This window comes from Gossypium arboreum, chromosome 4, assembly GCF_025698485.1.
Source record: "Gossypium arboreum isolate Shixiya-1 chromosome 4, ASM2569848v2, whole genome shotgun sequence".
In the NCBI taxonomy this organism is placed as follows: domain Eukaryota; kingdom Viridiplantae; phylum Streptophyta; class Magnoliopsida; order Malvales; family Malvaceae; genus Gossypium; species Gossypium arboreum.
Window position 1 is genome coordinate 20782905 of NC_069073.1, and position 12123 is coordinate 20795027.

The following is a 12123-nucleotide window of genomic DNA, read 5'->3' on the forward strand; positions in this document are numbered from 1 at the left end:
TACGTTTATATGTGCATTGGAAAGTCGACATGTTTGAGCAACATTCGCTCAATCGACTAATGAATTTCAGTTATTGAATTGATTGATACTTTGTGAAAGTATATAATGATGAAGTGTGAAGTAAGAATGTGTATTAATGAAATGATGCATTTGGCTATGTGAATGTATTGCTGTAATTAGAGTTGATTATATTCCTTGAGACTTACTAAGCATAAAATGCTTACCCCGTTGCTTTGGCTCTGTTTTATAGATTTCGCTCGATAGCAATCGGATTCGGGATCAATAAAGTCGAAGTCATCCACACTATCAACGTCTCTATTTTGGTATAAATTTTGGTTGAACTTTGAAATGGCATGTATAGGACTACCCTTGTTGGTTAAATATGTTGTGATGTATTTGTGTGCGGCCATGCGAAAATGGCTCGTAAAGGTGAAGTATCGACTTAGACTATTTGCGGTTTGTATATGTATATATATGGTGTCATGATGTGATTATGGATTGGAAATGGGAGTGTTGGTCACATGATCAGCCATTGGTATGGTTAAAATGATCATATATGAACCTATGTATGGCAAGACTAGTTGGTTCATGGAGACTACAAAATAGGTAAGACCTACCTTAAAACAGATGCTGCCAGCTGCAGTGATGTGAATGTGAAAAATCACCAAAATTTGTAGGAATGGTATTAAATAGTGAATAAGCTATGTAAATGAACCTTGATGAGTCTATTTTCATATGGAAGAAACGAAATGGTCATAGGAGTTACATGTTAAGAGATATTAAAGCTATTGTGAGACAGGGCCAGAACGGTTTCTGGGTCCCCTGTTGCAACTTTACAAATTTGCTATAAATTATCCAGAAAGAATTAGGAGTCATTCCTTAGATGTACAGATTCCATTTTGAGTCTAGTTTCATTAGAAACAAACGGCACCAGTATTAAAGTTCTGTACAGTGAGATATTCAAGTTGTAACGCGCGAAGGTCAGAGCAGTCGATCCCTGTAACATGGGTGACTTTAACTAATAAACTGTACCAATTGGCCTGACCAAAAATTCTAGAAATAAATCCATGGATGGATACATGAGTCTAAATTCAGGGAAAATTTACGAAACCAGTTTCTGAGTTTTGAAACACGAGATATGATTTTTAAGGCGACGGTGACGCAGTTTTCCAGCCTGACTGGAAATGTCAAATTGGTGGGCAAAACAAGTGAACTTGGTTTGTTAACCCTCGTGTCCGACACGGCGATGGTCTCGGGTTCGGGTGTTACAATTTTATTGGTATCGAGCCACGGTTTAGTCGATTCTAGGACTACCGTGATGTGTTTGGGGTCTAGCTATACATGCCATTAAATGATGACTTGATAGTGTGGTGATTTCGACAATTTGACTTTGTGTTTGTTTATAGCAATGGATCCCGATCCCAACCGAAGCGATAGCGATGATGTGGAGAGTGTGGCGCTGCTCGCGCAAGGGACAGCGCGCGGACTCTCAACCTATGGCCAACAATCCGAATGACGAGGCTAGGCAAGCCTTTTATAGTGTGATGAACGAATGGTTTAATCAATACATTCGAACTAACACTACTGTTCCACAACCTCCATTCCCGACAAATGCAACCCCGCACCTACAATACCTCCGGTGATCGACCAAATAAGGTCAAGTAAGCCCCGATCGATAGGATTGAAAACATGGGGCCACTGAATTTAAGGCTACGGATGATGATGATGCCGAGCGAGCTAAATTTTGGTTGGATAACACTATCCGGTGCTCGATGAGCTATCCTGTACACCCGATGAGTGCTTAAAGTGTACCATCTCCTTGCTACGTGAGTCCGCCTACTATTGGTGGAGTACTCTGACTTCTGTGGTACCTAGAGAGTAAGTGACTTGGGAATTCTTTCAAACCGAGTTCCGAAAAAAGTATATCAGTCAGAGATTCATCGACCAAAAGCGAAGGGAATTCCTTGACCTTAAGCAAGGTTCTATGTCAGTTACCGACTACGAACGAAAATTTGTGAGGCTTAGCCGTGCAGCGAGAATGCATTTAAATCAAAGCCATTATGTGTAAACACTTCGAGGATGGGATGAATGATGATATAAGGATGTTCGTTGGCATTCTCGAGATACGAGAGTTCATAGTACTTGTTGAGCGAGCTTGTAAAGCCGAAGAGCTTAGAAAGGAGAAACAAAAAGCTGATGTGGGAACTGGAGAATTCCGGAAGAGGTCCTCGGGAAAGTCTCTTCAACAAGCATCAAAGAGATTTCGAGATGATGCGAGCCGGTCTAGAGGCGTTTCGGGCTTTTCTAGACGAGGACGCGATCGACCCTGTGACCACACGAGTCACTTCGATCGCGATGGTGGAAATGATCGCCGAGAGAGGCGGAGTGTCCACATTGTGGCAAATGGCATTCGGGAGCTGTTGGTTTCATGATCGCTCTGCTATAAGTGTGGGTCGGCCGACCACTTTATGAAGGATTGCCCGAGGATGCATGAGCAGAATGTAAGTCGAGTGGAAACCCGGTGCTACCATTGCCGAGGTAGGCCACCTAGAAATATGGGCAATGTCGATGGCGGTCGAGAGGATCTAGAGATGCTACCATCGGATCTCGAGGCTCGTGCTCTGCAAGGACTTATGCCATACGCCGACGTGAGGATCTTGCCTCTCCGGATGTCATTACCGGTACTTTCACTCTTTTCAATACAAATGTGATTGCTTTGATTGACCCTGGTTCTACTCATTCATATATATGTGAAACCTTAGCATCCAAAGAAGACTTTGCCTATTGAGTCTCTCGAGTTTGTAATTCGGTGTCAAACCCTTGGGTCATTACGTGCTTGTTAACAAAGTGTGCAAGAAAAGTCCCTAGTGTTCCGAGGTTCTTGTTTTCCGGCGGACTTGATGCTTTTGCCGTTCGATGAGTTCGACGTTATTCTTGGTTTGGATTGGTTGACCATGCACGATGCGGTTGTAAATTGCAAGAGCAAGACTATCGATTTGAGGTGCGAATAATGAAATAATTCGAGTTGAGTCTACGGACTTAAAGGGTTGCCGGTTGTAATATCGCCGATGTTGGCCGAAAATATGTAAGAAAAGGGTGCGGCGTACCTTGCATCGTGCTTTCGATGACAAGGAATCGAAAAGAAACCCGAATTTGTGTCGATGGTTTGTGAATACCGGATGTTTTCCTCGAAGAATTGCGGGTTTACCACTGTTCGGAAATAGAATTTGGCATCAAATTGGTACCGGTACCACTCAATTTCGATAGCTCCGTATCGTATGGCACCAACGGAATTAAAGGAGTTGAAAGCTCGGTTGCAAGAATTGGTGGATAGAGGTTTTGCTCGCCGAGTTGTTCGCCTTTGGGTGCGCCGGTGTTGTTTGTGAAAAGAAGGATGGAACCATGCGGTGTGCAGATCGACTATCGTCGCTTAATAAAGCGGCGATAAAGAACAAATATCTGTTACCACGATCGATGACTTGTTTGATCAACTGAAGGAGCCTCGGTGTTCTCAAAAATAGATTTGAGATCGGGCTATTATCAATTGCGAATCCGAGATTCGGACGTACCCAAGACGCCTTGAGCGAGATATGGTCACTATGAGTTCCTAGTGATGCCGTTTGGGCTCACTAATGCCCTGCGGTATTTATGGATTTAATCAATCGGATCTTGAGACCATATTTGGATCGATTCGTAGTCGTGTTCATTGATGACATCTTGGTCTATTCAAGAAATGAGACCGAACATCTTGAACACTGCGGTTAGTCTTTGCAAATCTTACGGGATAAGCAATTATATGCTAAGTTCAAGAAGTGTGAGTTACGGTTAAGAGAGGTTAGCTTCTTGGGTCATGTGGTATTCGATCGGGTATTCGAGTCGACCGAATAAAATTTCAGCCATACTTAATTGGAAGCCTCAGAAATATTACGAGGTTCGAGCTTTTTGGGGCTTGCTAGGTTATTACCGACGATTTGTAAAGGCTTCTCAACGATAGCCACGCCGATGACGGTTACTCCAAAAGGATGTTAAGTTGAATGGACGGAGAAATGCCAAAAAGTTTCGATCAACTGAAAACTTATTTGGTGAAGCCCCAATTCTAGTGCAACCCGAGTCCGGCAAAGAGTTGTCATCTATAACGACGCCTCCCTACTTGGGTTAGGTTGTGTATTGATGCAAGAAGGTCGAGTTGTGGCCTATGCGTCGAGGCAATTAAAGCCACACGAGAAAAATTATCCGACCCATGATCTTGAATTGGCCGCCATCGTATTCGCCTTAAAGATTTGGCGACATTACTTATTTGGTGAAAGGTGCCATGTGTACTCGGATCACAAAAGTCTCAAATATTTGATGACCCAAAGAGACTTAAATCTGCGACAAAGACGTTGGCTCGAGTGTTAAAGGATTATGAGTGATCATTGACTATCATCCGGAAAGGCGAATGTGGTTGCGGATGCCTTGAGTCGTAAATCATTATTCGCTTACGAGCGATGAACGTGCACTTATGCATTCGATCCGATAGTGTGTTAGTAGCTGAATTGAAAGCCAAACCACTATTGATACATCAAATTCGAGAAGCTCGTAAAGTCGACGACGAGTTGGTCGCAAAACGGGTGAGTGTGTTCGAACAAGGACTCGGAATTTCAAATCGACGATGACGATTGTTTGAGGTTCAAAAGTCGTCTGTGTGTTCCAAAGAATTGAACTCATTTCGATAATTCGAATGAAGCCCATTGTAGCCGAATGGCAATCCACCCGGAGTACGAAGATGTACAATGATTTGAAACGTCGGTTTTGGTGGCATGGTATGAAGCGAGACATCTCGACTTTGTTTGAGATGTTTAATATGTCAACAAGTGAAAGCGGAACATCAGTGCCTTCAGATTACTTCAACCACCACGATACCCGAGTGGAAATGGGATCGAGTCACAATGGACTTTGTATCCGGACTGCCATTGTCAGCAAGTAAGAAGGATGCGGTTTGGGTCGTGGTAGATAGATTGACTAAGTCGGCCCACTTTGTCCCCCTACGTACGGATTTTTCAATGGACAAATTAGTCGAATTGTACGTTTCTCAGATTGTGAAATTACACGGGGTGCCTATTTCCATCGTGTCGGATAGAGATCCGAGATTTACCTCGCGATTTTGGAAAAAGTTGCAAGAAGCTTTGGGTACCAAGTTGCATTTCAGCACCGCCTTTCACCCCCAAACCGATGGTCAATCCGAGCGGATAATTCAGATACTTGAGGATATGTTAAGATGTTGCGTCCTCGAGTTTAGTGGTTCATGGGAACGGTATTTGCCGTTGATTGAATTCGCTTACAACAACAGCTTTCAATCAAGTATTAAGATGGCACCCTACGAGGCCTTGTACGGTCGTAAATGCCGTACACCATTGTTTTGGACTGAGCTCGGTGAAAGCAAGATTTTCGGGGTGGATTTGATTAGAGATGCTCAATGAAAGTGAAAGTAATCCGTGAAAGTCTGAAGATAGCCTCCGATCGTCAGAAGTCATACGCGGATCTGAAGCGTAAGGATATCGAGTATCAGGTGGGTGATAAAGTGTTTCTCAAGGTATCGCCTTGGAAAAAGATACTCAGATTCGACCGTAAGGGCAAGTTGAGCCCGAGGTTCATTGGGCCATATGAGATATCCGAGTGAGTCGGTCTAGTGGCATATCATTTGATTTTGCCCCGAACTCAAAAGGTTCACGATGTCTTTCACGCTTCGATGCTTGACGCTATAGATCCGATCCATCGCACGTGATTAGTCCATCAGAAATTGAAATTCAAGCTAATATGAGTTATGAGGAAGAACCGATTCGTATCCTATCACGAGAAGTGAAAGAGTTGCGAAACAAGTGGGTTCCGCTGGTGAAAGTGTTATGGCTCAAGCACGGGATAGAAGAAGCTACTTGGGAGACCGAGAACTCTATGAAAGAGCGATATCCAAACCTATTTACCGGTAAGATTTTCGGGGACGAAAATTTCTTAAGTGGGGGAGAGTTGTGACAGCCCAAAATTCAGTGTGCAACAAGCCCCTTTCAGAGCCCAAAACAATAACGGTGTGACAGCCCAAAATTGACCCTAGTCGGGATGTGGTTTCGGGACCACAAAACCGAGGCATAAAAATAATTTAAAATTTATTTTGATGCCTATGATATGTGTTAATTTGTGTGTGACATTTTTGATGTTTCGATTTAGTGTTATAAATGCGAATTTCACTAGAAAGGACCTAGTAGTGAACTTTGAAAGTATGATGGGGAAATGTGTGATGACTAGTTGCTCATGCATGCAAAAATAAGGATTTGCATGTCAAATTTCCCCCAACATGAAGTGGCGGCCATGGCAAGAGAGGATGGGCAAAACATGTCATGAAACATGTTTTGTTGGTGCATTAGGAGAAATAATAAACAAAGGTGTATGGGTAAGAAAAGAATGAAAAAAAATGTGTGTGAGTGTGGTATTCCCCCATTGCCGTGAGTTGTAGAGAAAGAAAGAAAAATTTTGTTCATCCTTTCTTTGAGCCAAAACTAAGGAAGAAGGAGGATTTTGCTTCATGCTTGGTTTGGAAGAGATCTAGAAGGAGATTTGGCTAAGTTTGCATCAAGATTAAGGTATGTATGAGGTTGTGTTAGGAGTTTCATGCATGTTTTGGTTGCTAACTTGATGTGCATGTTAGCCATGGCTCAAATCTTTGTTATGCCATGGAAATGGTATTTGGCCAAAGTTGTTATGGTGATAAAGCCATTGCATGCTAAGTGTGAAGCTTGATGATGATGCATGCAATGATGGATTGTCTACTTTTGAGTAAGATTTTGAGTTTTCTTTTGTTTAATCATGATTGAAGTTAAAAGGGCATGATTGTCATATTCGCCATGATGCATTCATGAGCATGGTTCATGCTTCTTGCATGTTAGTTAAAATTTGTGTTTTGGATGGCTATGGACACCTTGAAATTCGCCATGCTCATATATGTATATATATGTTTGCACATGATGTTTTGGTTATGAACTAAGTGATGAATATGGTTGTTTAAAGAAGAAGATGTTGAAGAATGATTGTGAAATTGCAAGCACATTCGGCCTAGCACACATATGAGTGCTTGATGCTATACTATAAGTTTTGAGCTACAATATGCAAAGCATTAACTAGTAAAATGCATGCTGTTTTTGTGAGGTATTAAGTGCATAATTGGCCTCAACATGTACATGAATATTCGGCCTTGGGTAGCCTATTGAAGGCCTTAGCTTTTCCTTGATGCTCGAATAAATTGTATTGAATTGCTTGATGTAGTATAAAATGTGCATGACCATTGTGTATTCCATATGACCATTTAAACTCCTTGTCATATTCGGCCATAAGCTAGCACAATGAGGTTTTAATAAATTGAATTTGTTTGAATTAGCTCAAGAGCTAAGAGGGCCACAATTGGACAAGGGGAAGGAAAAAGTGATCGAATAGCCGTAAAAGCCGTTCGACAACATCCGAGGTAAGTCCTCAAGAAGTGACCTTAATTGAATTATGTGGAATGAAATATGGATGTATTGATTATTGATTTATGTGTGTATGAGTATTGAATAATACCGGGCTAAGTCCCGAAGGCGATTATGCTAGTGATTATAATTGTGTTTGAGCCTTAGTAACGAGAATGAAATATGTATGTCCAATGATTATTGATGTATGTGTGCATGAGAAATTGAATGATATCCGGCTAAGCCTCAAGACAATTATGCTGGAAATTATATCCGGTTAAGACCGAAGGCAATTGTGCTAGTGGCTACATCCGGGCTAAGACCCGAAGGCATTCGTGCGAGACATTCTATCCGGGCTAAGACCCGAAGGCATTTGTGCATGTGGTTATATCCGGTTATATTCCGAAGAATCTTGGGCTGGAGGTGAGTGTTGGTTGCTGTAATAAATTCAATTAGTACACTCGAGAAGCCCAAAGAATAAGGTACGTTTATATGTGCATTGGAAAGTCGACATGTTTGAGCAACATTCGCTCAATCGACTAATGAATTTCAGTTATTGAATTGATTGATACTTTGTGAAAGTATATAATGATGAAGTGTGAAGTAAGAATGTGTATTAATGAAATGATGCATTTGGCTATGTGAATGTATTGCTGTAATTAGAGTTGATTATATTCCTTGAGACTTACTAAGCATAAAAATGCTTACCCCGTTGCTTTGGCTCTCTGTTTTATAGATTTCGCTCGATAGCAATCGGATTCGGGATCAATAAAGTCGAAGTCATCCACACTATCAACGTCTCTATTTTGGTATAAATTTTTGGTTGAACTTTGAAATGGCATGTATAGGACTACCCCTTGTTGGTTAAATATGTTGTGATGTATTTGTGTACGGCCATGCGAAAATGGCTCGTAAAGGTGAAGTATCGACTTAGACTATTTGCGGTTTGTATATGTATATATATGGTGTCATGATGTGATTATGGATTGGAAATGGGAGTGTTGGTCACATGATCAGCCATTGGTATGGTTAAAATGATCATATATGAACCTATGTATGGCAAGACTAGTTGGTTCATGGAGACTACAAAATAGGTAAGACCTACCTTAAAAACAGATGCTGCCAGCTGCAGTGACGTGAATGTGAAAAATCACCAAAATTTTTAGGAATGGTATTAAATAGTGAATAAGCTATGTAAATGAACCTTGATGAGTCTATTTTCATATGGAAGAAACGAAATGGTCATAGGAGTTACATGTTAAGAGATATTAAAGCTATTGTGAGACAGGGCCAGAACGGTTTCTGGGTCCCCTGTCGCAACTTTAAAAATTTGCTATAATTTATCCAGAAAGAATTAGGAGTCATGCCTTATATTTACAGATTCCATTTTGAGTCTAGTTTCATTAGAAACAAACGGCACCAGTATTAAAGTTCTGTACAGTGAGATATTCAAGTTGTAATGCGCGAAGGTCAGAGCAGTCGATCCCTGTAACATGGGTGACTTTAACTAATAAACTGTACCAATTGGCCTGACCAAAAATTCTAGAAATAAATCCATGGATGGATACATGAGTCTAAATTCAGGGAAAATTTACGAAACCAGTTTCTGAGTTTTGAAACACGAGATATGATTTTTAAGGCGACGGTGATGCAGTTTTCCAGCCTGACTGGAAATGTCAAATTGGTGGGCAAAACAAGTGAACTTGGTTTGTTAACCCCTCGTGTCCGACACCGGCGATGGTCTCGGGTTCGGGGTGTTACAAACGGCCTGTTGGGTCTAAGCCCAAATCCATTCTCAATCATGCACTGGGCCGTAGCCCTTTTCATATTTCATATTTCATAATACTGGGCCGAAGCCTTTTCATATTTCTTATTCTTGGGTCAAGCCTTTTATCAGAAACGGTATGGCCCATAGGCCCATTTCAATATCACATATAATGTCAATGAAAGAATGCAAACCCATTTGGGAGACTACTCAACCCACCATCCGCTACTCTCCACCCGTACCAACCAAAGACACCATGTGGGGATTAACTCGACCCACCCGCCAAACTCTCCATCGGCAAAGATAGTTGCTTTGTCATATAACTGGAGGCTTAGCCTCTTTTAATAACTGGGGCAAAAGCCCTTTCAATAACTGGGGCGTAAGCCCTTTTGATCACTGGGGCATAAGCCCTTTAATAACTGGGGCATAAGCCCTTTTGATAACTGGGGCATAAGCCCTTTTTCACTTCCTCCATCCATATAAAAACCCAACCCAATGCATTTATGATTACCTCATGTTCATATCATACATATCATGTGCATATCATACATTTCATGTGCATATCATACATACCATATTTATCAAAATCCCATGTATTAAAATCATACATAAACCCTAGGGGTATAATGGTCATTTTTACCTAGGGGCAAAACGGTCATTTTCATGGTATAAGGGTAATCTTGTAATTTTACCACAAATTAGGGTTTCCATGTTCATTAACAATTACTAACAATTCATGGGTGCAAACAGTGATTCTGGCCCATTTTTAGCGAAATCGAGTTATTGGGCCTAAAACCCCTAATGGGCCCTACTTAGCCAATTTCGTCATCTAGGCCCATTTAGCCTATATTCCATAACGGTTTTAACAGTCTTATCATGCAATTTAATAGATTTCCATTTTCTACCAATTTTACCCAAATGGGCCCGAAAGCCCACTGGGCCCCACTTCGGCCCCTCGAGGCCCAACTTATCAAGAACGCCAAAAATCACATTCTTACCGTTTCCATCGTTCTCGATCACCGTCTCATCGATTCTAACTAACTAGTCAGCATTCGCTTGCTCACAAGTCCTCGAAATGCCAAAATTTCGGCATTTCGGCTTTTCGGTATTTTATCGTTTTAAGCTATGAAAGGGTTCGTTACACACCTGATTTGTGATATTCCTTGACGAGATATCCTATGCGATTTCTCCTATAATCAATTGTTAAATAGATCAGCTCGCAATAATTGAACCAATTTAAGAACTTTCCAATATTAACACTTACACATTCGGCCACCATCCATAATGGCCTTAGGCACCTTACCTTTGTCGCGATTGATGACTAGGCCTAGCTACTCCGACGATCCAAGCTACCCCAAATCGACACTACACCTTGCTGCTCCTTCAATAAATAAACCAAAAATATTAAAAGAAGACCCCATAGATCTATGCCCATATTCGGCCATCTCCCTAAACTTGGAGTTTCGGCTTTTGACCAAAGCTACACTAGGAATTGTTTAGAGTTTGAACACTTACCACAGTCTTTCTCCTCTTGAATCCGGATGTCTAAAAGGTAAGGGAATCGAACGCCAACTATTGAGAAGGAAGAAAAAGGTTGCTGGTCACAAAGAATCGGCACCCCTATCTTCATCGATTCACTTTTTATGCACTTCGGCAAAAATAGAGATAAGGAAAACAATGGTGAATGAAAGGAAATAGTGGGCTGATTTGAAAGAAAGAAAAGGAAGAAAATTGAGTAGAAGGGAGGTAGATTCGGCTGGAAAAGAAAGAGAGAAAAACTACACACCAAAGAACAAAATCGGCACAACTACAACCCTAATGCCAAATTACTAACCTAATACCCTCTCTGAAAATCCCTCTCCAACTCCCTTATTCGCCAACTCTATCTCCATATCACATCCCTAAAATCTCTCCCTTATCCCTCCTTAATTTATGCATTTGACTTGATCCAACTCTCTCCTCTTACGAATCCACTCGGGTTCCAACACTTACCCTTCCGCACAAAAATAAATACTCCTATTTGCCAACACAGGAATCGATCCCGTGTCTTCCCCAACACTTACACGCCACCTTTAAAGCTCCCTAGTGGCGTCACTTAGCCACTTTGCGGAGGATCTTTTGTGATACACTTTACCCACAACTTAATATAAGGGCACCTAGCCGAACCCCTAACTCCTAAGTCCAAAATTTAAAAATTCCACCGGTTTTGGCCAACTCATGGGCCTTCCATAAGCCCATTTACACACCCAAATTATGAATTTCATCATCACCTACCAAATTTTAGAAATTTACTTAAAATATCAAGAATCGCGAAAAACCCGAAAATCAGGATGTTACAATTTGATCGTAAAGGCCACCATGAGAGATTTCATGGGCTTAGGCCGTTTTGGGCCATGTTGGGCTGAAATGGGCAGTGTGGGCCCCATGGGTACATGGGCCCCACATTGGTAAACCACACAAGCCTGTGGAGAATATTGGGCCAGGTTGTGTAATCTACATGGCCAAGGCCATTTCTGGACTATTGAGGCTATACAGGCGTGTAGGCCCATGTGGGCCCACAATATGGGCCTTAGGCCCATTTTCACTGTTTGACTATTAAGGTTGCACGGGTCGTTCGAGACAACTTTGGACCTTCTGTTGGGTCAGTAAGCGTACTTGGACCCTTAATCGGTAAAGTGATTATTTTTCCCTTATGGGGTAAAATGACAGTTTTGCCCTTATGAGGTAAAATGATTGTTTTGCCCTTATGAGGTAAAAGGACTGTTTTACCCTTATGTGGTAAAATGACTGTTTTGCCCTTATGTGGTAAAATAACTATTTTTCCCTTATGAGGTAAAATTACTGTTTTGCCCTTATGTGGTAAAATGAATGTTTTGCCCTTTTATA